General features: G+C 35.2%; 1 protein-coding gene across 8 annotated transcripts in view; it reads left to right on the top strand.

The window, feature by feature from the left end:
• The window catches only part of PHF21A (PHD finger protein 21A), a 171,455-nt gene that overhangs the window by 11,338 nt on the left and 144,447 nt on the right, over positions 1-15,670 (top strand). The gene's annotated exons all lie outside the window — the stretch shown is intronic.

Genomic DNA, 15,670 nt, shown 5'->3' with positions numbered 1-15,670 from the left:
TATCCCGTTCTTAGTCTGCTTAAAAAGTTTCCTGTGCATTTAAATGTGCATAATATGTATACATTTTAAAGATAAGTAGAATTACACCACAATACTCTCTTGAAGTTTATGTTTTTCAGGTGGCTATTTTAAAAACTTGCCTGTTTTTGAAAATAAGGCTCAGGTGGGAAGTAGGAGTGAGGTTGGAAGGAAGAGAGGTGGGTAAGATTAATATATAAACATTAAGGTTATGAATGTAATGCCCTTGCCTGATCATTACCTATGGGCCAAAAAGCATTTTAAGGGGTGTGTGTGTGTATTTGTTTTCTTTACTTGCACCTAATGCTTTAGAACTGGTCATTGTTATTTTTGACATTTTGAAGAATGTCAGTTGTTGTAAAATGACAACTTTGTTTTGTCCTGCACAGGTAATTTAGGAGACATCATTTCAGAATTAAATTCTGCTATTTTATTCTGGTAGTTTCTTATAAAGAGATTAATTGTGGTTTCAGATAACTTTTTTAAAACTGGTAGTCTCTCTTCCTGATTGTTAGGAGGCATTCATTCAACATGTACCCAGTAGAGTTTTAAAACCAAGAAAATACTTGTACTATTTTAATTAATAGAAACTCAAACCAGTACTGCTTAATTGGCATGACGGATACACTACCTAGGAATTAGTTTTTCATATGAGTAGTGTCTGCAGACCTCACCCTCATCTCTAGCCCTGCTCACTCAGCCACATTCACATGCTATGCTGTACTGGTAACCTAGCATTTTTTAAAGAAGAGGAAAAAAAGGTAAATTATTGGAAGTGCAAACAATTTATTGAATGCTAATAATTAGTTTTTCTGGTGCTTTATGTGTGTGTGTGCATATATATATATGTATATGTATAATTATACACACACACACACCATACTCAAGACCTTTTAAATATCTTTTGATTCAGACTTTGAGAGTTTTAACTTGTTGATAAGGGTATTATTCATAATTCACTTTTGTAACTTTCAAATTAAAAAATTTTATTTCATGGGTAGTAAGTTTTTCATTATGGAAGTTTTAAAAAAAAGTCTAAGCCTAGAATGCAGTCATATCTAAGGGGGTTTATACTTCTTTAGATCCATATTTAGTAAAGTGCTAAAGCATGGCCTTAAAATTCTAAGAAGTGGATCTGATAGCATGTAGCAGTTAACTAGTTTTAACAAGCCAAGTTAAGGGTATTTCTCATTGGTAGCATTTATAGTGCTTTTCACTTTGTGTGGCTCAGACCATACCTTGGAGAAGAGTATTTTATTATTTCTCATAATAGTTTTATAAGTGTACAAATGCCTCAGTTCATGTCGTGGATAGTAAACTGAGGCAGAGACAAGAATTTAAATAAGTTAATAGCAGAGCCTTATTTTCCTAACTTTGTTATTCTAGATTTGGTCTTCTGTAGTACCCAAACTTTTAAATACTATGGCCACCAGTAAATGTATATTTATATATAATTTCCTGAACCTGGTATTTTATGTGTGTTATAAAACATACAGGAAATTTGAAATTTTAAAAGGATGAGATTTAAGAATGATAAGTTGTGATAATTTCTTCCCGTGGCCCCCTTCCTTCCCCAGGATGGGCACACCCACTTGGAGACTAACGTTCTAGATAGGCCTTTCTTCTTCGGCAGAAGAGGTAGCCATGGGGACACCTGAAGGACAATTGGTACAAGATGTGGGGCTTTTAAGTTGGAGTGATCTTTTACAGCTTTTTAATTTTAAAGAAACAGCCTTTCTTTCTGTGAAGGCTGAAAGATCGAGAGTAAAGGCCTTGAGAGAGGTTAGCTTAAAAGACAGAAATGTAGGCCTTATTTGTTTTCTTCAGAGTTGACCAAAAGGAAAAGGCTGGCCTACCCGGACAGCTCCTACTCCCACTATGGAGATAGCATTGCCTTTTTCTGTTGTTGTTAGGCAGTTTATAGCATGCAGGATAGCTTGGTAAGCGTCTTCTCCGTGCCTGATGTGACGTAACATTGTGGAGTATGCAGCATGCATGTTAAGTACAAGTGGTTGTATTTGGCTTGTTGCTGCAGCATTTTTGAGGTTGTCTTAAAAAGCAATTATCACGCGATAGAGTTGGATATGTGAAAATTATTGAAATCATCGTATCATGGAGACCAAACTTTGTAACTTGAATTATTCTATTTAGTATTTGTTTACTACTCCCCTGCCCCCCTCAATACCTCAGAGCAAATTCTCTTCTGAAAGGAACAGATGCCGTTAGCTTATCAGGACCTGATACTAAAAACCCCACAAAAAATCTTTGTGCTGCTTATTTTCTTTATTTAATCTATATGCAAAGCATATTGTAATTATTGCTGTTAGGGGGATTTAAGCTGATGGTTCCTCCCCACCCTTTTTATGCTCAGGGGAGATAGATCAGGAATGCCAAATTGACAACTTGGTATAAAGAAATAATGACCACTGAAATAAAACAGGAGTTCAAATTAAAAAGCAAACCAGATACAAATGTAGAATGAAAATATCTTTTAGTAAAATGTTAGCATGCTGTACTTGGAACAGATGCCACATTAATTCAAAAGAGAGCCCAGAAAATGTGGCAACTTTACGATGTCAATGGAGGGAGCTGCAGTAGTTTCTGTTCTCATTGTGTCAAGTTCTCAGTACCTCCAGGTCCAGACCCGTTTCTCTGTATATTTATTTTCTGTGTATGTTACATGTGAATGTACAGATATTAAATCCATGCTTAATATTTTTGTTTTATGTTATTAAATGCATTGTCACACTAATAGATATTAGGGTAAAACTCCAATAACTTGTAATCTAACAGTAATGATTCTTGTTTTAATATGCATATCAATATATAAAGAATCTGAGGCAAAAATGGGCTTTTCTCTATACCCTTCAAGGCACATTTATGATAATAAGGTAGTCTAAGAATTGAGGCTTTCAAAGAGGCCTAGTGCTTTTTGAATGTAGAATTTGGAAAAGTTACAAAACTGTAAGAATTTTGCATTTTTTTCTCATTTAAATTTGTAGTTATCATTGGACATTTGTTGTGATTTTTAAGTAGCTTAGATTCATTCATTCCTTTTGCTGTGTTTTTTTGTTGTTTGGGAAGAAGAAGAAAGGGTGATAGAAGGGTACTGTACATACTTGGATACTTCCAGAGTGACATTCATTTTGTAGAAGATTACACTGGGACATCTCTGAATTGCCTATTTCTTGCAATGCATGGTTAGTGTGGGTCTGAGTGTGGAGAGAGATGGGCTGGGGGCTCTTAACCAGATTTACAGTGTGCCACTTCCTGAGCAGTGCAGTGATCTAATCACCAGGGGCATATCCTGTGTGCCTGTAAAGAAGTCTGGTGCGCATACTCAGAAAAGCACTACCGGTTCTCTCAGTTAGTGGAAGTGCAAAGACTTATAATTTAGTAATTTTGTTGAAAAGGTTAAAAGTTTTGTTTTCATGCAATTCAAGTGAAGGGAAGTTTTTAGCATGGCAGTAGAGCACAGTGGTTAAGTGGATGCTCCAGCACAGTGGGTGCTGGAGCTTGAGCCAGTCTACATCGACTCAGATCCTGGCTTTGCTCTGCTCAGTCTGGCTTTGTATTAATTCTGTGACAATGGCCAAATCATTTCACCCTCCATGCCTCTGCTTCAGTTTATTCACCTTTAAAATATGAATAAATAATGTACCTTATTCTGAGGTTGTTATGACGAATAAATAAGTGCCTGACACATAGTAAGCGCTAAATAAATGGTAGCTACTGTTACTTAACCTTAATTCTGGACTCTTCTCTTCTTAAGGCTTGAAACAAATGTTGCATAGTGGGAAAAGAGCCTGAGCTTGGGGTCTGACCAAGCCTTAGCTTGGGGTCTGACTGGAATCTCAGTACAACCACTTAAAGTTGAGTGTGTGACCTTGGACTAATTATTTATGCTCCCTTCAACAAAGATGTCTCCTGTACATGCTGTATACCAAGCATTGTACTCTTCACTTGGACTTCAGTTTCTTTACTTATGACATAGGGATGATAATACCACCCTCCTTGGCTTGATGTGAAGATAAAATGGGAAAATCTTAAGACATTTGTTAAGGAATATCTGCTTTTATCATTCTTACTGTTACAGTCCCACTAAAAATTTATGGGAAAAGAGTAAATATGGAACAACTTAGGTAGAAAGGAGGGTTTTTTCCTGAAGTGTCATGATGAGAAAAGGTATGGATGGTAAAAGTGATCTACTAAATTCTTATTTGTGAAAATCACTGAGAGAAATATAAAATACATGGGCATATGTTTTAACTGAGACTTTAAAAAGTACTTCAGGGCACTTTATTAAAATTCTTAGTGATAAAAGATTTTTTTTGCACTGAGATACTGGTGCAGTTTACAGTAGGTCACTTAGTGTCAAGGCACTAATAGGCTAGGCAGTATAAGTCACAAGTCCAAAATGCTAATCAGCTGGTCAGTCCATTGGGACTACTGCTCAGGACAAATTATTTGTGTTTGTTTAACCCTTGAGAACACATGCTTGGTGTAATAACTATTGGAAACAAGTGTAGAACCCCAGAGATATAAAAGTGGCATGCAAATGCTTTGTAGTAATGATGGACACACTTTATTTGCCTTCTGCTTTTGGGCATTTTGCCTTTGTGAAATTTCCTTTCATCTGGTGCTTGGTCTTTTCTTACAGTAATTGTTATTTTTCTTTCTATATTTAATCATCATATGTTACCTGCATTGAGCCTAGAAAGAAACTAGGCTTGAGAACAAGTTGATCATGAGAAAAGCCATACTTTAAGTCTCTGCCTTACAGTGATCTCAGAATTAAGTTTTTTTTTTTTTGGTGAAGAATTAGAGTTTTTAATATATCCATTAGTATGAAGGTCTGTATAAGTGTATATATCTATCTGGTAAGAGAAACCAGTAGTTGAGGGAAGTAGAATGATCACTAAGTATGAAATAAAATTAATTTTATTTGTTCACTGCCAGTTTGGATCTAAAACTTTTTTGATCTTTGATCTATATAGTTTTTTTCCTGGGGTTCAACAAATATAGTTGTAATAGCTTACCAAAACATCCTGAATATGGTATATGTTACCACTAGTGAGCATTTGAGTTAAAAATAGAAAAACAGCTTCCATTAACTTTTTGTTCTCATTTACCCACCTGCACTATTTTGATAAAGGCCTAGTAGGTGGATAGATGTATTTACTATATTTTATTTTGTCTGTGTTCTTAAAACATTGTTTCTGTTTTCTGAGCAGAAATTCCAACAAGTTTGTTTTAATAAAGTGCTATATTTTAGCTCAACAAATATTTTAAAAATTAAGTAATTTTATAGCCAGTTATATAGTGTTTTTTCAATTAAAAAATTGTCACTTTACAATAGCTAGAGTAGTCAGTAAGTAAAGCTTTGTAGTTTTAAATTAGCATAGCGTATGTATAATATTAAATTTTCCCTTTACTTCAGCCCGTACACAGGGCCTATAAAATTTGCTCCTCTTGGTTGAGTGGAATTGCACAAAGTTTAGAGCATATTGGTATTTCGTTTTAACAAATAACAGGGGTTAGAAAATAGACCTCATGGTATCTTTGGGGTTGATTTAAAGAAATACACAATGTTGAAAGTCATTTTGTCCCTGCCTAATTTGTAAAAGTTAGGCTACTTATGACAGGGCTGGAGTCCTGTTACACTTGTGCAGAAACCTGTCGGCTTCAGTGATGCATCTTCTAGAGAGATGCTGCCAGCAGTTGGCCAGTGCACAGGCCCGCCATCGCTTTCCTCTCCCCGCTTCTTTACTGTCTTTGCTGTCTCTTCTCCGTGTATGCTATTCCCTGTCTGCTGATCATCACTCCCTCCAAAACAACCACCATCTTAATCTATTTCTCTTAAAAACAAAACAAAACACAACACCATTGTAATTATTAGTTTTTAAACAGAGAGAGCTGTTATCAAGACCTTACAGCTTTAACAGTTTGTGGACCTCTCCATTTAGGGCCCTCAGCCAGGAGTTGGATAAAACAAGTAGCTTAAAATCACTTGCACAGTAACAGTGTTTTTGATACATTTTCTATCTGGACTAAGGGAGAGAATAGAAAAAGAACTTTTTCCCTCAGAAGTTGCTGTATTTTCTGGTAGGGGTGAAGTGGGGTCATAGTTGGGGAGGAGGTAGCCTTGTTACTTAACCAAGATAAAGGAAATAGGAAGTATTTGTTAGATTGCCTTCTGTAGTCCTGTGGACCTAAGTGGAGAAGAAAATGGAAATGTTGGTGTTGCTGATTCTGAAAGTATTTTGATTTAGTAGTAGAGAGGGCTAGTATAATTTCTTTCTATAGTTTGTAAAGTACGAAATACAGCTATGATGCCTTGTTATTATGCACTGATGGCTTTCGTTTCATTGTTGGTACTTTGAAAATAGCAGACCCTTTCCTTTTCAGATTTCTCCTAGTGGTTTTTAACTATTAACTGAATTGTCTTGGTAAGAAAAGTAAAATTTGGGAATTAGCTGTGGTTACATGTTAATGGTTATGTTGGACTTAAATTCAGTAGCTTCTAAGATCTATACCAGGCATTTCATCCATTATTCAATTACACACAGAGAAAAACATACTTGAGACAAGAGTCTTAACTTTAAAGGATTTTAAAAAACGACTTTTTATGAAAATTAAAAAACATACACAGTAGAGTGAGTAATATTAACAAATCCCACATACCTGTTAATCCAGCTTCAACAATTACCAGCATTTTGCAAACTTTCCAGTATGAAACGTACAAGGAAAGTAATTTTATGTTTTAGCATGTACTACAGATAGATAAGTTTGTATACTCAAAGGAGGAAAAGTGTATGTGCACAAATGTTAACTCTTTTCATACACTGTAAATTTAATACTGGTAATCACCTTTTAGGATAATGTTGCTTTCATTTGTCTTTTAACTTACTGAAGATGTTTGAGCCACCACCAGCTTAATGGAGAACGGTATCTTCTGGAAGGATTTTAGTTTTCTTACTACCCTGTCTTTGGAAACTCAAGGTTATTAGGTTTGAATTTATTATTCTTACGAGTTTCACTTTAGGTACATTTGCCTATCTGCAACCTTTGTATGGGCCACTAATGATCGTTTCTTGAGTGTTGGGAAATATTTAAGTTAGTGTAAAGTTGGAAATCACTAAATCTTGTTCTGCATTTCTCCTTCTGCATATTCTATTTCTATATCACATAAGTGTATGTATTGACTAACTAAGGAATACGTATTATAACTTGTGAAATAGTTTGTTGAGGAGGAAATTTTGACTACCTGATATCCCTGGATCTGGTAAACAGTGAGTGATTGGGAACTTAGAACTTAAGTCATTGTTTGCTTCTCTTTGGAGAGGTAGCAAATTGTGCGTATGTCTTCAGTTGTAGATCCTGTTCATTACTAGTTACTACGAGGTGATGGTAGCCTCATATCTAAATTTCCCAGCTTTTATTAGTTTAAATTAGACCCATAGGGATAATTATTCCACCCCAATGCCTGAAGAAGCATAGTCATTGGTAGTTGTGCATCTAAACCCCTGTGCAGTGCATTGAAAGGTGTCTTCTCACATTATGATGTTGCTTGGCATGTTTAGTTTAGTGCAAGGAGTATACTTATTTAACAGGACTCTTAATAAGCTCCCTCTGTATCGAAGATATCTTTTAAAAAATTATACTTAAGACAACGTTGTAGTATTCCCCAGTAGAGTTCATCTAGAGCAGCAAAACCTTTCTAAAATAAAACTTATTCCTTTAACCGGTATTCATTTAAGTGGGTTTCTCTGTACTTGGTTTCCATGGAAATAGCGAATAGCTAACGTTATTTATAAGGTGGAAGTAAAATAGGGTGCCTAATGGGACCCCATGCTGCTCTGATGAAGAGACGTAGGAAAAAAATCCATGCTCATGGGATTTTTTTTTTAAACAAGGTTAATGGAAGCCCTGATTTCGGTCTTCTGTAACAGAACATAGTTTTGGTTTTAAAGGCTAGCATTAATATCAAGCAAACTTCTTTTTTTGGTCTGTATTGCTTTCACTTTCAAGTTTTAGGACCACTTACTTACCAGCATGATTGAGGCTTTATGCCTCAGACTCCTGTTTCTTTGTGGTTTTTGTTTCAAAAGTTAAAATCCCTGGCATATTGTAGCCGTTTCAATTTCTCATTGACATTTCAAAGTACAGATAAAAAGCTCAATGTTTATTAATGATAGCAGTGATGATAAAGAATCAATATGTTGGACTTCATGGGTTTTCTTTTTTAATGTGAATATTATGAAACCATTTTTAGTTTTCAGGCCTTAAGTCAGGGTTCTTTTTCATTAGTGTTGTGGAGCTAAACCTGTGTATTCAGAGAGAAAGATTCTAATTTTCTTCTGGGGATAGAAATGGGGAAAATCTTAATTTCCTCTTTCATTAAAAAAAAAGGATTGTTTTCAAAGCCTTTTAATTGAAATAAGTGTTAATTCTTTTAGTCTTTGAATGTGGATTTGGGATAAACCTTGGCGTTATCCTCACTGCTGCAGTAAGGCCTACTCTTAGTTTTCTGGGCCTACAGCAAAGCCTTGCATTTCTTAAGCCCCTTCATGTGAAAGAACATCATTCCCTTTGTGTTTGTGTTTGTGATTGGGGTGTGTGTGTGTCTCACTAATTTTTTTGTAGCCTGAAAGGCACCTGCTCATTTTTCAGCCTGGTGAGTATAGCAGTGCTATATTGAGAAGTGAGGCAGTATGGAACACAATAAGGTGCTATAATTTTTATTTAGTTAGTTTTGGCCGTCCTTGGCAGCTTGTGATTGTTATCCGTTTGTCTGGAAGTACTCTGTGATTATTCCCGGCTATCAATGCAGCAGGAGTTTTCTTCTGTGTTTTAAAAGCAAGGGTTGTGGTGTACGGAAGGCTCCATCAGGGAAGCAGTTTTTTTGTTTGTGTGTGTGCGCGTGTGTGATTGTGTTTCTTTGGACAAGCTTCTGGCTACAGTTGAGTTTTCTGTGCTCTAATTTTTAAAAATTTGGTTGTTTTAATTCTGTTGAATTTTTTTGTGAGGTTTTTTATCTCCAGCAGTTTATAAGTTTCTTCTGTGCATGTTGGTGCTATTTTATAAAAATTTTCTTTATATGTTAATTGTTCTTTTAGTTTAGTTTTTTCTTTTATATTTTTAAAATCAGGTGTTTACCAGTAACCCTCCTTAGTGACTTTTATTTGAATTATCTTTGTGCTTTGGAGACATAGGAATTTGGGTCTATTATCCCATCTCTGAGAGAACAACTCCCAGTAGTTGCAGTTAGTGCAACAGAAAGGGTTTTCACAGATGCAGTGCTGAGGCCTTGATCCTCCTCCTTGGTGCCTATGGTTTACACCCAGAACTCCCATTAGTGTTAATAGGAGGTACTTGTTTAAATCCCTATACACCAGGATAAATCCAAACTCTTTTGTAATGATTTATAGATACCTGAGTTGGTTTTTGTTGTTGATGGCAAGAATTTTGGTCCTGAGGTTAACTGATTATTAAGATAAGAGTTTGAGTTGTCTTGGGATATGGGGTAATTTACTAAGTCTGATCTGTAATTAAGAAGTTTATGTTACGATGATTAGACTCAGAAAACATTCACACCTTTGTGAACTGTGGATGCTTATGAATAAGGATTTTTGTGCTTTATAGCATGGTGAAGATTTTTTTTTTCTATTTATTTTTTCCTAATACTTAACTACAAAATTTTTACAGGTTTTTTGTAAATATTATAAGAAGACTTAGTAAAAGTTACTTTTTTATATGTAAGCCTTTCCACAATTACTCTCTAGCCTTTTAAGTCTTTTGTCAGCTAATGTTGCTCACATTTTTAATCATCTTGAAGCTAATAATGTGCACTGTCTTAGCGCATGGATGTTGCAATCACTGGTCAAGTATTAGATAATCACTGTTTACTATGCCTATCTGAATTATGGATTTTTATTACTTCATTTATTTATGCATAGTCTAATGGATGCCTAGATAGAGAAGTATGTCTTGGTTTTAGACGGGATTTTGCCTCTTATTCTCTTTGTAGCTTTTGGCTAGTCATCCAGACTTCTTGGATGAAATAAAAGTATGGATCTGGTACTCTGGGATGTCCATTCTGTCTTTAGACTATTTAAAGGCCTACTTTCCTAGATATGGAAGGAAATAGAGGACTATAAGACAGTGGTTCCTAATCATGTCTACCCATCAGAATCCTCTAGGAGAACTTTAAAAATACACAGATATCTGGTCTCCAAATCAGACATAATGAATTTAGAATCTTTAAGGGTATGGCCTGTGAATCTATATATTTTTTGAAGTTTTAGAGTTATCCTGATCTAAGTTTGAGAACTACTTGTGCAAGACATTATTTCTTTTCTTTTTTCGGAGGGGGTAATTAGGTTTATTTATGTATTTTTAAAGTTATTATTTTTAGTGGAGGTACTAGGGATTAAACCTAGGACCTTGTGCATGCTAAGCACACAATTTACCACTGAGCTATACCCTCCCTCTACTTGTGCAAGGCATTATTTCTACTGTACTCTGATGTACGTGTGTATCTTGTTAGGGAAATAAGACATAAGTTCCAGTATGAGACTGTGTGGTTAAATTCTAAGAGGCATAAGAGATGATAAACATTTTGAGAATTCAAAGGGAGAACTGGGAATTGAGAAGGTCTGCATTAATCAGTTAGTCTCTTTATCTGGACTGGGTGAGATTTGGATAGGCAGAGAGAAGGTGAAAAAGAGTATTCTTGGTATAAGAAAGAGCATCCCTAAAGTGAAAGTTGGGGGAGGGGAACAATTCTGCTGCCTGTTGTAGTCTTTATTTTGGTATTCTACTCTTGAAACTGCTGTATATTTCCTAAACATTTTGAGGGAGTGAGCCATGAAGATATTTGATGAGGTAGAGCGTTGCAGCTATAGGGAAAAGCAAGTAGAAGAGCCCTGAGAAGGAAACTTGTTTGGAGTTTTTGAAGTACAGAAAAGAGGCCAGTGTGGCTGGAGTAGATTGAGCAGTGGGGAGAGGGGAGCAAATGAGGTCTGAGAGTAGCAGAGGCCCAAATCACTTAGAGCCTTGTGGGCCATTGTAAAGGACTTCAGCTTTTTTTTCTGAGTATGATGGGAAGCCATTGAGATTTTGATCAGAGAAGTAACCAGATCTGTCGTAGATTTTAAAATGGTTACTCTGGCTGCTGAGAGAATAGGATTTGGGGGATAAAGATAGAAGTCATGAGATGGATTAGGAGGCTATTGCAATAATCTAGGTGAATAATGTTGGTGACTTGGACCAAGGAGGTGGTTGCAGTGCTGAAACAAATGGTAAACGTCTATGTATTTTGAACGTAGAGGCAAGAGGGTTAGTTACTGGATTGTATGTAAGGTGTGGGAAAAAGAGGAGTCATTGATGACTTTAAGGTTTTGACCTGAAAGGATGGAGTTGCCATTTATTGAAATGGGGGTGACTCTGGGGAGGAGTTGGGGGATAGGTAGTCAGGAATTTAGTTTTTAACTTATTGAGCTTGAGAAGCCAATTTGACAAGTGTTGAGTGAGCAGTTTGATATATAAGTTTGGAAATCAGGGGAAAGGTGTGAGCTGGAGATGAAAATTTGGTAGTCACCAGTATACAGATCCTTCTGTAGCTATAAGACTGGGTGAGATTACCTAATAGGAAGAGTTCCAAGAACTGAGCCCTGGGGCAGTTCAACATTTTGAGATCTTGAGAGATGAGAAAGAACTAGCAGAAGAAACCCTGAAAAGTGGCTAGAGAGTTTAGAAAGGAAATCAAGAATGGGTGGTGTCCTGGGAGTCAAGAGACGAAAGGGTTTCGAGAAAGAAGGAATGATCAACTGGGTCAAATAATACTGATCAAACAAGGAAATGAAGGCTGAGACTTTACTACTGGATTTAGCAACAGAGAGATCACTGGTGATTTTAACAAGATTGAAGGAGGCAGATGCCCTAGTGGAGTGGGTTCAGTAGAGAGTGAGAGGAGAGGAACTAGAGACAGTGACTTTGGTTAACTCTGGAAGTTTTGCTATAAATGGGAGCATAGATACGGGACAATAACTAGAGATTAGGATATGGAGTCATGGGCTTTTCTTTTTCCCAGATGGAAGAAACAAAATGATCCAGTAATGAGAGAAAAATTGATGCTTCTTGAGAGTGAGGGGAGAAGTGCTTGCTAGAGGGATGTCTATGAGAGGGTAGGATTCAGAGGGATGGGGGAGAGAGGGACAATTATGATATTGAGGTCTAACAGGCTAAATCTCATTAGCAGGACTCTGCTTTCTGTTCTGAGCATTTATTTGCATTTAAATTTATTTCAAACTTGTTATACTCTCTATTAGAAGTTAGGAAAGGCAGATAAAAAGCAGTAAAACTTACTGTATATAAAATTAGTGTATCAGCTTGGTGTAGTAGAAGAGGAGAGATTGAATCTTCTGTGTAAGGTGACATTTCAAAGTGTCTTTGAATGACAATTATCTGTGCTATTCTAGTCCCTTATCAAAATTTATGATTGAGCACAGACTATAAACTTAATCATTCAAAATTTGTAGTGGGGTGGATTTTAGTCTAATTTAAAACATGATTTAGTGCTGAACTTTTTCTCTGCAAAATTTGTTTATTGTTTAATGTACATTCTTCATACACAAAGGTTTTAGATATTTTGCAAAAGGTACTTACAAAATAGTTATTAATTACCTTTGATTTATTGATGGTATTTTAAGTTTTACAATCATATCCGATATCTGAATGATTCATTTCTTTACCAGCTCTAATTAAGGCAACTACCTGTGAAGTTCTGGAGAGGTGAACAATCTTCAGTATGCAAAAAATCATGAAGTTATGTTAGCAAGATAGTATTCATCTCTAAAAGCAAAAATTATTTCATTTACTCCAACTTATATGTTTTGAATGTATTTTTCAAGAACAAATCTATATTAAAAATTTTTAAGCAAATAAGGCTAAAATTTTGAACTACCTTAGCTACAAGTGTGAAATGTATGTGAGAAACAAATTAAGTGGGCTTTGAATCAGCTTAATATGAGGAAATCAAACTTGCATTTCAGAATTATATATGTTTTGCATATGGATAGTGTAAAAAGTACAGATTTGTATATAAATCTTTTCTGCTGCTAACTCATTAAACTACAGAAATAAAATATTCACTTTTCTTTTTTTAATCAGTATCCAAATGATAGTCAAATTAATAATTAGTCTTCAGAAGAAACACTTTGGTAGTTCTGATGCACAGTGTTTAAGAATCACTAACCTGGGGGGAGGGTGTACCTCAGTGGTAGAGCGCATGCCTAGCATGCATGAGATCCTGGGTTCAATCCCTAGTACCTCCACTAACTAAATAAATAAACCTAATTACCTTCCCCCTCCAAAAAAAAAGAATCACTAGTTTAAAAATAATTTACTGTTTTTGGGTATCTGAACCTGTGTGAATCTTATAAAAGCTGTGGATCCCTTTCTCAGAATTCTTGTACATTCAGAATTGAGCATGTAGTATCATGGAGTTGGTACACACCTCTGAAGCCCATTCACGGGGATCCTTAGGCATAAAGGATCTCAGTTTTTAAACCTGCCCTAGATAGCTTACTTACATGATTTTTCTTTAAAACTTTATATGCAAGATTTCCCCCAAATATTTGGTCAGTATTTATTGTAGTTTGTTTCTTAAAAGATTAACTGCTGCAGCTGGTTAAGAGGAATTGAGGTTTAGTGGAAAGGCCAGCTCAGTCAAAGGAATCTCAGAATCTGTAGGCTTTTCTCCAACATTACTACCAACTAGCTGTGAGACCTTTGGGGAAATCACTTAACCTCTAAGGTTTTGATTTCCAATGTGATTTCTGCAGTCCCCTGCAAACAGTTTCATGAGTAGGTTGGTTTCATGACATCAAGTAAAATTCTTTGTCACTTAAGGGATTGACTCTGCTACTGATTTTTGGAGAAAATGCCCGAAAGATAAGGTGCATCCATTGTGCCTTTTTACTGAATATGACTTTTCAGAAGTTTTTTTTTTTTTGACTGTACTGTCTCAAATGCCTATAAGTAAAAGTTAAAATCCCAATCCCATACTGATCACTTTGAGTTTCAACATACTTTGTGTATTCTGGGTATAAGCCATTGTTATTATATGTGTTGCTGTTAAAATCTCCAGTTTTGTGGCTGGTTTTTTCATTCTCTTAATGGTGTTTTTTTTTGATGAACAGAAGTTCTGAATTTTAATTTGGTCCAATTTATATGTCTTTTCCTTTTCATTATATTTTAAGACGGTAATATTTTACTTTATAATCAACTGTTTTTATCCAGAGTCATTCATTTACCAAATAATGCTGTGGGAGATCAATGCATAAGAAATTATCCCCAGCATGAAAGAGCTAACAAGAAATGCCTAATAAGGAAGAAAAGCCTGCAATAGAGAGTAAAGGGTCTATTCAGTCAATTCATTCATTTAACAACTATTTACTGAGCATTTACTATGTGCCTGGTAGTGTCTTGAGTGGTATAGAATCCTATAGGTATCTGTACTGTTAAGAATCCACTTTTGTTTTTAATTGAGATATTATTGACATAAAACATTGTGTTTTAGGTGTACAACATAATGATTTGGTATGTGTATATATTGTGAAATGATTAACATTGAGTTTAGTTAACATCCATCACCACACATAGTTAAATTTTTTCCTTATGAGAATCTACTTTTTAATAAGCACATTATTCTACAGATTCTTGCATCATTTTTCTTTTGGTTGGGAGTCATTCTAATTTTCGTGATTAAACTTGCCATTTGTATGGACTTTAGAACTTTAAAAAGTACTGCTGCTTGAAAAAAGGGCAGGATAAAACAACAAATTGAATTTCTTTTGGAAAATGAATGTTACCTGCACAAATTGGAGCCCTTTAAAATCGTTTTACTATGTTTTATATGACTTGCATGATTAAATAAAAATTTATAATCTGGATGACATGATTTTTTGAAATATCCCTTAAGGAAATGAGAATTGACACTTTTGGACTAACATTAGTCAACAAATGTACTATGTTTAACGCATAAGGACGATACTTTACAGATTTAGACCATGGTATGTAGAGTTTAAATAATTTAGTACTAAAATATTAAGGGACAAGTTTTAATTTTTGTTTCCTAATTTTTTTTAACTGAAAAAGAAATTTAAGGCAAGGAAGAGTTAAAAATAAACATTATAGAAAAGAGAGATTGGAGAAAAACAAATAGTTGGATTTAACCAGTGTCTTTCATATTAGAACTTTTCAATGACAAAGGCAATGTGTGGATAAAAGTTTTAAAAGCACCTATACTATTGAAATGAGAGCAAAATGACAAATATTGAATATTGAAACCATTTAGGAAATGGAAGTCTTCAGTCTAAGAGAATAAAGGCAGTAAGACCTCCCCCCCCACGAAAAAAACAAAGCAAACATAGCCTGACTTGATTTTTCTGAACTTGAAATCAACTTAATGGAGTTTAATTAATCTTAAAAAAAAAAAAAAAACCACACACACGCAATTGATAAAAGCATTACTGAGCATTGTATTGGGATCCCAAAACCTTGGTTTTCTTTCTGGCTCTATCACTGATTAAATATGTGGCATAGGGCAAGTTTTGTGTTACGTGGTTTACAGTCTATAAAGTGGTGA

Source organism: Camelus ferus, chromosome 10 (genome assembly GCF_009834535.1).
Source record: "Camelus ferus isolate YT-003-E chromosome 10, BCGSAC_Cfer_1.0, whole genome shotgun sequence".
Classification (NCBI taxonomy): Eukaryota; Metazoa; Chordata; class Mammalia; order Artiodactyla; family Camelidae; genus Camelus; species Camelus ferus.
Note: the sequence above shows the minus strand (reverse complement) of the source record. Positions and strands in the feature narration are given on the sequence as shown.